The sequence below is a fragment of the Panicum virgatum genome, chromosome 2K, assembly GCF_016808335.1.
Source record: "Panicum virgatum strain AP13 chromosome 2K, P.virgatum_v5, whole genome shotgun sequence".
NCBI classification, from domain to species: domain Eukaryota; kingdom Viridiplantae; phylum Streptophyta; class Magnoliopsida; order Poales; family Poaceae; genus Panicum; species Panicum virgatum.
Window position 1 is genome coordinate 8,421,208 of NC_053137.1, and position 13,976 is coordinate 8,435,183.

Consider the following 13,976-nt stretch of genomic DNA (forward strand, 5'->3'; position numbering starts at 1 on the left):
TATTCGATATGTGTAAAGAATTCAAATCGATTTATTTAAAATGCAGATGGACCGGCAATGGATGTACAATGCTGACCGACGTTCGAAAGAATTCATTGATGGCCTGCATTATTTTTTGTCTGTGGTTGAGGCAAACAAGTAGAATAGTTTTATGTGCTGCCCGTGTGTTCATTGCAACAATAACAAGGATTACTCATCTTCAAGAATCCTACACAGCCACATTTTCGCAAATGATTTCATGGAGAAGTATGTTTGTTGGACGAAGCACGGAGAACAGGGGGTTACCATGGAAGACAATGAAGAAGAAGATTTTGACGACCACTTTCCCGGGAATGTTGGAATCGGTGCATTCGAGGACGATATTCCCATGGAAGAGCCCGAAGTAGATGTAGCAGAAAATGATCCCAGCGACGATCTGGGGCAGGCATTGCACAATGTGCAGGCAGACTGTGAGAGTGAAACGGAGAGGTTGAAGTTCCAGAAGTTGTTAGAGGACCACCATAAGTTGTTGTACCCAGATTGTCAAAATGGATTGAAGAAACTTAACACCACCTTGGAGTTGCTGCAATGGAAGGCGACAAATGGTGTATCCGACAAGGGATTTAGTGAATTACTCAAACTTGTTAAAAAATGCTTCCTAAGGACAACGAATTGCCTGCCACAACGTATGAAGCGAAAAAACTTGTTTGCCCTTTAGGACTGGAAGTGCAAAAGATACATGCATGCCCCAACGACTGCATCCTCTACCGAGGCGAGTACGAGAATTTGGATGCATGTCCCGTATGCAGTGCATTGCGTTACAAGATTAGAAAAGATGATCCTGGAGATGTCGAGGGGGAGCCTCCTCGGAAGAGAGTTCCTGCGAAGGTCATGTGGTATTCGCCTATAATACCACATTTGAAGCGTCTGTTTAGAAATAAAGATAATGCTAAGTTGATGCAATGGCACAAAGAGGAACGCAAGAAAGACTCGATGTTGAGACACCCCGCTGATGGGTCGCAGTGGAGAAAAATAGATAGAACGTACCCTGAATTTGATTTGGATGCGAGAAACATAAGGTTCGGTTTGAGTACGGATGGCATGAATCCTTTTGGTGAGATGAGCAGTGGTCATAGCACTTGGCCTGTGACTCTTTGTCTGTACAATCTTCCACCATGGCTCTGCATGAAACGAAAGTTCATCATGATGCCAATGCTTATCCAGGGTCCAAAGCAGCCCGGAAATGACATTGATGTGTACCTAAGACCATTGGTCGAAGAACTCTTATTGCTCTGGGGCGATGAAGGTGTACGGATGTGGGATGAATACAAACAGGAAAACTTCAACCTACGAGCATTGCTGTTCGTAACGATCAATGACTGGCCTGCTCTTAGTAACTTGCCAGGACATTCGAACAAGGGATACAAAGCATGCACACACTGTTTAGATGATACCGATAATATATGGTTGACTCACTGTAAGAAAGTTGTATACATGGGTCATCGTCGGTTTCTTCCCATCAGGCATGCGGTACGAAAGAAGGGCAAGCATTTTAAAGGCCAAGCGGACCACCGAACAAAACTGATGCACCGTAGTGGTAAAGACATCTTCAACATGGTAAAAGATCTAGAAGTTATTTTTGGAAAGGGATCTGGTAGCCAACCTGTTTCGAACAAAAACGGAATGGCGCCCATGTGGAAGAAGAAATCTATATTTTGGGAGCTACCATATTGGGAAGTCTTAGATGTTCGTCATGCAATTGATGTGATGCACCTCACGAAGAATTTTTGCGTCAACCTGATAGCATTCTTGGGAGTGTACGGAAAGACAAAAGATACAGTAGAAGCACGTCAAGAATTGCAACGTATGGAAGAACGAGATGCCTTACATCCACAACAGCGAGATAATGGACGACAATACTTAAGTCCTGCCAGCTATACTCTTAGCAAGGAAGAGAAAGAAACCATGTTTGACTGCTTGAGCAGTATAAAGGTTCCATCTGGATACTCATCCAATATAAAAGGAATCTTAAATTTGGCAGAGAAGAAATTTACAAATCTCAAGTCCCATGACTGTCATGTGCTTATGATCGAACTTCTTCCTGTTGTGCTGCGGGGGATTCTGCCTGATAACGTCCGGTTAACCATCGTGAAGATATGTGCCTTCCTCAACGCAGTTTCTCAGAAGATAATTGACCCGGAGAATTTGATAAAGCTGCAAAACGATGTGGTGCAATGTCTTGTTGGCTTTGAGCTGATATTTCCACCATCTTTCTTCAACATCATGACACATTTTCTAGTGCACCTTGTCAAAGAGATTGATATCCTCGGACCAGTATTTCTACACAATATGTTCCCATTCGAAAGGTTCATGGGGGTACTCAAGAAATGTGTTCGTAATAGAGCTCGTCCAGAAGGAAGCATCGCCAGTGCCTACGGAACTGAGGAGGTCATTGACTTTTTTGTTGACTTTATTGATGACCTTAAACCGATTTGGAGTCCCTGAATCGCGATATGAGGGGAGACTAACTGGAAAGGGTACATTAGGAAAGAAATCTTATGTTTGCACAGATGATTTCTCATTCAAGAAAGCACATTATACGGTTCTTCAACAATCATCCTTGGTTGACCCATATATCGAGGAACACAAGAAAATTCTGTTCTCCAATTTCCCGGAAAAGTCTGAGGCATGGATTACACGTGAGCACATGAACACTTTCTGCAGCTGGTTGCGGAAGCATCTAATGCATAACATGGATATAAGTGAACAACTGTTCTTATTGGCTAGGGGACCATCTTGGAATATCTTAACATACCAAGGGTACGAGATAAATGGAAACACATTTTATACGATAACCCAAGATAAAAAGAGTACCAACCAAAACAGCGGTGTTCGTATGGATGCCACGGACAATAATGGAAAAAAAGACACATATTACGGCTACATTGAAGAGATATGGGAGCTGGATTACGGTCCCAATTTCAAGGTGCCTCTATTTCGTTGCCAATGGGTTAATCTATCTGGAGGAGGGGTAACAAAAGATGAGTATGGGATGACAATAGTTGATCTCAACAATCTTGGGTATAGAGACAAGCCATTTGTCCTAGCTCAGGATGTCGCTCAGATTTTCTACATTAAGGACATGTCCAGCAAGCCAAAGAAGGGGATAAACAAGCAAAAGGATGAGCCTAAGCGACACATAGTTCTATCAGGAAAGAGAAACATCATTGGAGTGGAGGACAAGACATACTTGTCAGAAGAATATAATAATTTTGTTGCCATTCCACCTTTCGAAGTAAATGCTGATCCATGCATCCCGCTAGCCAATGATGATGCTCCATACTTGCGCCGTGATCATAATCAAGGGACATTTGTGAAGAGAAAGTCTATTACCGCTAATCCTTCATGTACTTGAATCATTTTATATTATTGTATAAAAACATAATCGCAATTCGAAGCCCATCCCAAGGATGCGAAGATGAAGAAGACGAGGTCGAGCTGAGACAGGTTGTGCGGCTTAGAACCAGATAGAATCCAACCCGGGCTGGACCTTCAACGCGGCTTGGGATGGGCTGGTTTACGGGTTGAGTTGGGTTCCAACCGGACCATGTACAGGGCAACATGCAGGGTCGAAAACCCTCACTGCCGGCTTCCAACCATCGGCACAACTGCTTCGGCCTGGCTTGGCTGCCGGCCAAGCGTCCCTGGCCGTCGTGCTCTACTCTGGAGATTGCAAGGGGAAGACGACATCATAGTACTCTGGCTTACTTATCTTCCCCACCCTTCCCGATTTGAGTTCAACTGTGAAGACTCCAGCACCATTCCTCACAGGAAGATTCCAGGATTAAGGTGCAAACTACACGTGCTTGGTTACAAGGAGATTCCAGGATCAAGTTGCCAAGGTTAATGACCTCACATCGTTCCCATCCTGCACCTACCTAATAATAATGTTGGCTAGCCCCAGCAAACCATCCTCCATTGGCATGATTGCAAAACTCCCATAGACACTGCTAGAAAAATGCACACTATCTTGTACCGGGCGGGAACCCCAGTTAGTTTCGTCTCCCCGCTCGGTACCGCTTCTTCGGTACTAAATAGAGCCATTTGCGGGGACGAATGTGCCGTTTTCTGGCAATGGTAGTCATTTTGGAGCATTATTTAAAAGTACAATAATATCTTTTTTGCTGAGGATACAAGTACAATATCCTTCACCTTAATTTATCGAATATAATATTCAATAGCACATGTACATTATCTTGATAACATGTAAATAATATGTTAATAAGATACTAAACGACAACTAGACCCACATTGGGTGGAGACAGCCCTTAATTATCACCACACGTTTTTGATAACAAGATGAGTTGTGGGGAATGCTGCTGCTGGCCCCTTGTAGGCCTTATTAGGCCACACAGCGCCCGAAAAGACCCCGTAGTTTTTCTTAGGCGAAGCAGCTTTGCCACGTCCTCCAATTTTTAATGTTGCATATGCCTTGCAGGTATTCGAGCTCGAGCCATTGCAATGACGCTTCATCTCCATCCCATAGCCAAATACGTCCATAAACGGCCGGCGAGGCACGCCTAGTATAATAGGCTTTGGAGCCGTCGTGATTGCCGATGTCGCCCTGTCAATCTTCTTATTACCCTCGCATGATGCGTGCCAAAGCAAGTCGTCATCCAGCTCCAGCTCTGGCTCCGGCGCCGGCGGCTGATTGACGAAGCGCAGGATGCTCTCATGGAGAGCATCCTGCTGGTGACGCGCAGCGGGCTGTAGAGGTGGAAGTCGTGGTCCTCTCCCTCCGACTCCACTAGCGTCACCTCGCCGCCACGACTCTTTGTTGTGCTGTGTTGCAGGCTTGTGGGGGGTAGCTGCTTGTGGCCTTCATGGGTATTTATAGCTAGATCATGTGTACGTTGAGCCGTCGTGGTCAATCAAAAGCAACATGCACGTGCCCTGATGAGAGCTGACCTGTTCCAACGCATGACGTGCAGCAACATGTGGTGCAGTTAGGACTATGCGCGTTACCCATGAGCATCATAGTTTATTGATCTCAAGCACGTGAAGCTGAAAAAATTTAAATTTAATAAGAAGAGAAGGTTCTGCATGTCTATAATAATGCATCCCAGCTCGCCAAATTTGTCCATGCGTATGCCTCACTTGATGTTGAAAAAATAATTTTTCTTGCATACTATAGCAAGAAACCTGTTCATCACCGGACATACATGTACACATGATGCATGTGCGTGACTATGCATATGAAATGAAATGACCAACATGCGTGTAAAAACTAACATATAAAAGTCTTAGCTTAATTAAATTAATTAATATCACTAGAGTAAAGTCTGTTTGACCCCCTAAACTTGTGGCCGAGTTTGAAAAATCCCCCCAACTCGAAAACCAGACAGCAACGCTCTGGAACTTTACAAAACCGGACAAATTACCTCCAAGATTAAGTCAAAGCGGTATGTGAACTGGTTTTTGCTGCTGGCATGTGGGATCCACCAGCCAATCTTTTCCCTCCCTCACTTAGATGTGGGCCCCACATGTCATCCCCTACTTATTTTCTTCCCCTTTCCCTCTATCATGGCCTGGCCATCGCATTCCAGGGGAGGAGAAAGGGATTAGGCGCAAGCGGGTGGAGCACGCATGGGACACCGGCCGGCGCAATATCCAGTGGGGGCGTGGACGAGGTAGAGGCTGGACGTAGGGCTGCCGGTGCGCTTGCGGCCTGTCGGGTTCTCGGCACTGAGCCGTCGACCGCACCATCGATTTCTAGGGGCGGGTGGACTTACAAATCCTTGTCCTGAAAATTAAAAAAGGTTAAAAAATACCACCACTATCCCTGTAGTGTCAAGTTACGATTTTTTTTGACGAAATATACACACTTGTATCACCTGGGATTCGAACCGCCAATCTCCAACCTTTCGCGTACCTTACTTACCTCTACACTACACAACCACTTGAGGCTCTATAGGGTATGCTATTCTTTTATATTAATTCAGGAATTGATTTGTAGGGGCGGGTGACGCCATCACCCGCCTGTAGAAATGCATTGTAGGGGCGGGTGACGCCATCACCCGCCCCTAAAAATATTTTTCTATTTTATCTGAAAATTCATTTAATTATCATATAGCAAAATAAATTAAAAAAATGTGAAACATTTACACTATGGTTATTGTGAACTATAGAAGTAAAAAAAATATGTCAAGTATATTTTAGTGTATATAAAGGTTAAGATTGTGGAAAACTCAAAGTATGACTTGAGTTATATGAAACACTATATAATTATAGCTATTAGAGAACTTATAATAATTTTTTGGACCACTATATGACCTTAAATGAAAAAGTTATCAACTACAAAGTTTTAGATCTCGTCATTCTCTACAATTTTGATATAAAATTTAACTTTATCCGAGATCATATGAAAAAGTTGTAGTTGATATCAAATTTTTTTTAACATAAAGTGAGGCAAACGAATGGACAGATTTGGTGAGCTGGGGTGCATTATTATAGACATGCGCAGAACCTTCTCTTCTTATCAAATTTATGTTTCCAGCTTCAGTTCACGTGCTTTCAGATCAATAAAACATGATGCTCATGGGTAACGCGCAGCTTCCAGACACGTCCTAACTGCACCACATGCTGCTGCACGTCATGCGTTCGAGCAGGTCAGCTCTCATCAGGGCACGTGCAAGTTGCTTTTGATTAACCACGACGGCTCAACGTACACATGGTCGATCTAGCTATAAATACCCAAGAAGGCCACAAGCAGCTACCCCTCACAAGCCTGCAACACAGCATAACAAAGAGTCGTGGCGGCGAGGCGACGCTAGTGGAGTCGGAGGGAGAGGACCACGGCTTCCACCTCTACAGCCCGCTGCGCGTCACCAGCAGGAGGCTCATGGAGAGCATCGGGCGCTTCGTCAATCAGCCGCCGGCGCCGGAGCCAGAGCTGGAGCTGGACGACGACTTGCTTTGGCACGCATCATGCGAGGGTAATAAGAAGATTGACAGGGCGACATCGGCGATCACGACGGCTCCAAAGCCTATTATACTAGGCGTGCCTCGCCGGCCGTTTATGGACGTATTTGGCTATGGGATGGAGATGAAGCGTCATTGCAATGGCTCGAGCTCGAATACCTGCAAGGCGTATGCAACGTTAAAAATTGGAGGACGTGGCAAAGCTGCTTCGCCTAAGAAAAACTACGGGGTCTTTTCGGGCGCTGTGTGGCCTAATAAGGCCTACAAGGGGCCAGCAGCAGCATTCCCCACAACTCATCTTGTTATCAAAAACGTGTGGTGATATTTAAGGGCTGTCTCCACCCAATGTGGGTCTAGTTGTCGTTCAGTATCTTATTAACATATTATTTACATGTTATCAAGATAATGTACATGTGCTATTGAATATTATATTCGATAAATTAAGGTGAAGGATATTGTACTTGTATCCTCAGCAAAAAAGATATTATTGTACTTTTAAATAATGCTCCAAAATGACTACCATTGCCAGAAAACGGCACATTCGTCCCCGCAAATGGCTCTATTTAGTACCGAAGAAGCGGTACCGAGCGGGGAGACGAAACTAACTGGGGTTCCCGCCCGGTACAAGATAGTGTGTATTTTTCTAGCAGTGTCTATGGGAGTTTTGCAATCATGCCAATGGAGGATGGTTTGCTGGGGCTAGCCAACATTATTATTAGGCAGGTGCAGGATGGGAACGATGTGAGGTCATTAACCTTGGCAACTTGATCTTGGAATCTCCTTGTAACCAAGCACGTGTAGTTTGCACCTTAATCCTGGAATCTTCCTGTGAGGAATGGTGCTGGAGTCTTCACAGTTGAACTCAAATCGGGAAGGGTGGGGAAGATAAGTAAGCTAGAGTACTATGATGTCGTCTTCCCCTTGCAATCTCCAGAGCAGAGCACGACGGCCAGGGACGCTAGGCCAGCAGCCAAGCCAGGCCGAAGCAGTTGCGCCGACGGTTGGAAGCCGGCAGTGAGGGTCTTCGACCTTGCATGCTGCCCTGTACATGGTCCAGTTGGAACCCAACTCAACCCGTAAACTAGCCCATCCCAAGCCGCGTTGAAGGTCCAGCCCGGGTTGGATTCTATTTGGTTCTAAGCCGCACAACCCGTCTCAGCTCGACCTCGTCTTCTTCATCTTCGCATCCTCCATACGACCTCCACACGAGGGTTTGCGAGATCCGCACACTACTACAAAAATCTATTTTGCGAGGTACTAAAAAATGGACTTGGAGGTGGGCAGGAACAAAAACCGCTTCGGTTAATAGCCAACATTAACCGAGGTGGTCATATTTAATTAATCGCGGCGGTTATAGAAAATCGCCTCGCAAAATTGATTAACCGAGGCGGTCACGTATAAAGTGTCCGCCTCGGTTAATAGTGGTCCATCTTAGAGCCCAACAGCCCATCTCGACCCGTTATATCACTCGTAGTATATAAGCGGGACTTAGGGTTTCCCTCCCCTCACTCTTTCCTCTCTCCTAGCCGCGCCTCTCTGGATCTCCCTTCTCCTCTCTATCCCATGCCGACGGCAGCGCGGGGTCCCTCCACGGAGCTCCCTCCATGGCGCGCGACCCCTCTGGTCGGACATCCCTCACCAGCGCGGGCCCCCCCACGGAGCTCCCTCCACGGCGCGCGGCCCCTCTAGTCGGACATCCCTCGCCGGTGCGGGCCCCCTCAACGTAGCTCCCTCCATGGCGCGCGGGACTGGATCCAGCGGTCGGCGGTTCCCCTCCCTCCCTGGCAGCGCTCCCATGCCTCCCGCGGTCCCCGGATCTGACGGCGTTGGGACCGGATCCAGCGAGGAATCGATCGGATCGGGCGGCAGGGGGCCTCCACAGCGGCGCAGTGCACAGCGGCGGGCGGCGGCTCCCCTCCCTTCCCCTTCCCACCCCGGTGGCGCTCTCTTGCCTCCCGCGGGCGCTGGATCCGACGGCGCCGAGACCGGATCCGGCGAGGACGCGGCCGGATCGGGCGGCGACGGGCCTCCACGGCTACGCAGTGCACGGCGGCAGGGCTCCGCGGTGGCAGGTTGTGGGTGGTGCGGCGGCGAGCAGCGGGCGGCCGGTGGTGTGACGGTAATGGGCTTGGCGGGCCCTAGATGGGCTCCGCGGGCCTTCTCTTTTTTTTTAAATTTTTTTTATTTGATTAACCGAGGCGGGCAACAAACCGCCTCGGTTAATACCGCATTAACTGTTATGGTAACTCCGAGGCGGATGCCCAAAACGCCTTGGTTAAGCATTTTTGCCCGCCTCGGTTAATGTTTTTTGTAGTAGTGGCAGTTCAACGACGAGCTGACAGCCTAGGAGTTGCCCGAGGGCGGCACGGAAGCGGCCGGCCATCTCGACTGGGCAGCTCCACCTCCCATCGGCCACCGCGGTGGCCGCGAGGAGAAGACGCAGGTGATTGTGCAGAGTGGGAGAAGCCAGTTTTTTGCATTCCGCCACCATAGATGCGCAGCAACCTAGCCAGGATTCCTGTGCTCCAATTCAAGATTCCAAGTTCAATTTTTGTGGCTGCACCGTGCTGAAATCATCTCTCTCGCACCCTCCAACTTCTGTTTCCAACGCTTATGCAAGGTTCCGGTGCATGGAGCCTTCTCTCGTAGCGCCGTTTCTGGGTTGCATCGCTATTAAGCCCTGGAAACCACGAAAATCTTGGAAACCAAACTGTTTCACAGCGCCACCTGTGGGTTGGGTCGGGTTTTGCCCATAAACCATGTAAACCGGACCATGAATAGGGCGACCCACATGGGGTCCGCGCGGCCATGTGACGGTGTGGAGGTTATGGCACGGCGGCAGCTAGGGCATGGTCAGCCCATGTGCCGGCATAACCGTCGATGACGGCATAGCCGTTCCGACGGGTCTAATGCTGTAGCAATCAAATAAAGTTGAGGGCAAGCATCTTTGGCTCACCAAGAAGTCTCATATGTGTTTGGTTTGGTTGGAGATGGTGCAAGAAGATCTGGCTACAAGCGCCGGCATGGTGGAGGCAGCGCACTGCAACGGTGTCATCGCCGTTCTGGCGATTCACAACACCACCGGTAGACCTTTTCAGTATCGCATTCAACAGGTTAAGGAAATAAGAAAATGAGTGAATCAAAGCAGAGGGAGGTCTGGGTGAGACGGCGGACGACAGGTGAGGTGACGAGGATTCAGTGGAGGCCTGGACGGTAAATGTAGGCGGGTAAGAGAACATCTGATGAGAAAAACAATTGGTTTTGGGTAGAAACATCTTCCAATAACTGGTAATTTCCTTTGGAAACTTGATTTGGGTCTGGATAGAATTCTTCACTTGATTTGACTCGAGGAGACAATCCAAGTGTGAATCGAATAAGGTCTTCATAGTATGGGAGGGTGTTTGGTGGAGGCCATCCTCCTTTGATTCTGACTAACAATTCGTTCATGAATTTGTTGTATTTGTCCAAATTGTCATGCTCTTCTAGCGAGAATAATTGTGGCATGCGGTGATCCACTTCTAGTGTTGGTGAATTTGGAATTTGAATGTCTGGAGTGGGTTGGTTGATGAAATTGCACCATCGGCCCATATAATCTTCGACTAGAATAGAGTCGATTGTGGGATGAGATTCTGACAGATACTCATTGAGTTGTGTTGGCGTTTTGCTTTGAGATTCATCTCATAACTTCTTGGCTTTAGATTGTTCCCATAATGCTTCAAGTTTGTCTGGGTTTGATAAACCTTCCATGAATAAGTCAATGTCATCTGACCAGTCATCTAGCTCTTCTTCAGAAATTGGCCCATCGAGTTCATCGAGGAAGTTCTTGAATGCTTGGTCTTGTTCTAACTCTGAATTGCTTGAGTGTGCCCAAGGGTTGACGAATTCATGATCATCGGGTCGTTCTGTGTTGATTGTGATTTCTGCTAACTTTATGCAGTGACTAATCTTCTCGTCGATGTGATCGATGCTTGAAAAGATGTCGTTTGTAGGCGTCTTCTTGTGAATAGTTTTCTTGAAACTGACCTGATTTTTTTTCCTTCGGAGAGTTTATTCTGCAAGATTGATGCATCCTGCGATATTATTGGAGACCCGATCGATTCCATCGAGTAACTCAGAATTGTCTACTCGTGGGCGTCGAATTTCCATCTGATCTTTTAGATTGTTTTTAATTGTAATCATTGAAACAACATTGATGAGTTGCTCTGTTTGGATGATGCCCTCCTGACATCCGGTTGATGGAACCCTTTTATCAATGATGGTTTCTTGTTTGGTGGCTTCCAACAATTTGTCCAAGTCCTCTTCCATCTCGGAAAGTGTTTTTGGACTAATTGCGTTGAAATCGGGTTGATTTCGGGTTTTGTCGACGTGGTCAAGAAGTTCGACTTCTTCGAGCTGATCAATGAAGTCATCGATTTCTTGGCATCTAGCTGCTTCTGAGGCTTCTGTAGTGTCTCAATCGATCGGGTGATTGTCAAAACCACCTGAACCGTCTGCAACGAAGATCCAGGAACCCACATAGAAGGAGGTGCTTTTGGCGGGCACCGAGTTGTTGTCGAGAGAAGCCATCGAATTCTTTCGATGATCGTTGGCGAGCTCCCCTACCTGGCGCGCCAATTGTCGGTGTTTTACCGGCAAGCTCTCCGAGGTATACCCCGAGGAGATTGATTGTAGGCAGGGACTCGCCGAGATCAGAACGCAATGGTGCAAGGAACACAGAGATTTAGACAGGTTCGGGCCGCCGAAGCGTAATACCCTACGTTCTGTGTGGTGGTTTGTATTGCCTTAGGTGTTGTTCGACGTGTATAGTCCTCCCTTGGAGTGGTCCCTATCCGCCCTTATATAATCTGGGGAGACAGGTTACATGGGAGTCCTAGTCGAGTACAGCCAGAGTCCTAGTCCAAAGAGGTCGGCTAGTTTCCTTGTACATCAACTAGTCCTACTGTTGTTGTTCGAGTAGTTACAATAGAGGTAGGGTATATCCATGTGCTACTCCCTACTCTAGGATATTCCACACCTGTAAGCAGTCCCGCTGCGCCGGGTCTAACATGTTTACCCTCCCTCCCACCTCCCTCAACCCTAACAGGCGGGTACAACGTGAGGGGTATGGTGGGCCCGATTGGGATGAGAAAATTATTCAATAGTTTTCGATCTTTATAGTATAATTATATTCAAAATAGATGTGCCTAGGAGTTACTAGTTGATTTTTTAAGTAACCTTAAGTTGTTGGTGTGATATTTTGAAGTCCCCTTTTTGGCAAATCTGAAACTCACATGACAAAACACAACCTTGTGAACCTTTGGAAATTTCATTGAGAAATCATTACCTAATTTTCTTTGTGGCCCTTTTAGTTTGTTTACTCTCCTTTAAGTATTATTAGATTGTAGACAGTTAGGCACTCCACTTTTTCATCTTAAAAGATTGTATATATAGAGCATGGAACAACTTTAACTTGTGTGCTTGGTACTTTTTGGTTTTCAGATTGCGGTAGCAGAAAATGGTTATATCCAGCAGAGAGAGATTAATCACTACTGATCCCAAAGTATGGTAGAAACCTGGCCAGTTCAAAAATCCATCAAACTCAGTTTGCTGATGTTTGTATCTTCAACTTTCAGGGCTGATGCATTGAAATGTTCAGTGTTGTCTTGGGTAGTTTAATTTATTTCAAGTATATATAAGCCACACCAACCACCATGCATATGCTCAGTTGTAGACCTTGAGGCATCTAGTTGGCTGATCATGACTGGCGGTGAAGACTACGAAATTTAGAGTTAATCATGGTCTGTATTTCTGTGATCATGAGCTTCGCCGACCTCTGCAAGGATGTGGTCTTTGAAGTGATCGTGACACTTATCCCCATAGTACAAAAGCACAAAAGCAGCAGTAGAACCTATAACAAGTAGTTATCATTCATATCATCTAGTGTGGCTAGTGTGGTTGCCATCATCTCTAACTCTAACTTTGGGAGTATAGTAGCAGTAGGCAACGGCCGGTATCAAGGAAGATGACTGATGATGGATGAGCATAGGTGAGATGGGGCGTGGACTATATATAGTGTCCGGAGTATCTATTAATCAAGGTTAAGCCTTTATATTGGTAGTTACACGGAAACAGCTGGTCCTTTCATTCGTTGACTGTCTCTGTTTGTCATTTTGTTCCATGCATAGCCACGCACATGCATCATGTGGATGCGCTACGGGTATGTCCAGAACAGGTTTCCTGCAAGTTTCTCCTTGAGTAGTATTATTAAGCAACCAATCATTGTATCCTCCACTTCAACAACCCTGAGTATCATTATGGTGTAGTTAGTAATATGAGTAAAGTCCATTAGACCCCCTAAACTTGTGGCAAGAGTTTGACAAACCCCCCTGAACTCGAAAACCACAAAAACCGGACATCGACGCCTTCTAACTTTACAAAACCGGACAAATTACCCCTTGACCATTTCAAAGTAGTTTTCTACAGCAGTTTTGATGATTTATCTTCCCTCTCTCTTACTCACTTACATCTCACTTACATGTGGTCCCCACTTGATATTATGATTTTGGTGGAAAATATTAATGAAACTAATCTGCTCCTTCCTTTCGTCAAATCTTTTTGGCCTGATAAGTGGAGCCTCCATGAGGGTACGGTAGGCCTAATTTTTGTGAAAAAGAGTTTCAATTGTTTCAAACTTTTCATAGATTGATTAGTTACACGCAAACAGCTGGTCCTTTCGTTGACTATCTTTGTTGGTCATTTCATTCCATATGCATAGTGACGCACATGCATCATGTGTACATGTATGTCCGGTGTATGAACAGGTTTCCTGCTATACTAACAATGTTTATCATAACACATAGTTATTCCTATGCAAGAAAAAATATTTTTTCAACATCAAGTATTTTTATCATAACGCATGGACAGATTTGGCGAGCGGGGTGCATTATAGACGTGCAGAACCTTCTCTTCTTATTAAATTTAAGTTTTTCAGCTTCACGTGCTTGAGATCAATAAAATATGATGCTCATGGACAACGC

At 46.1% G+C, this 13,976-nt stretch overlaps 1 protein-coding gene across 1 annotated transcript in view; it reads left to right on the plus strand.

The window, feature by feature from the left end:
* The window catches only part of LOC120664907 (bisdemethoxycurcumin synthase-like), a 39,682-nt gene that overhangs the window by 2,044 nt on the left and 23,662 nt on the right, over positions 1–13,976 (plus strand). The window lies entirely within an intron of this gene.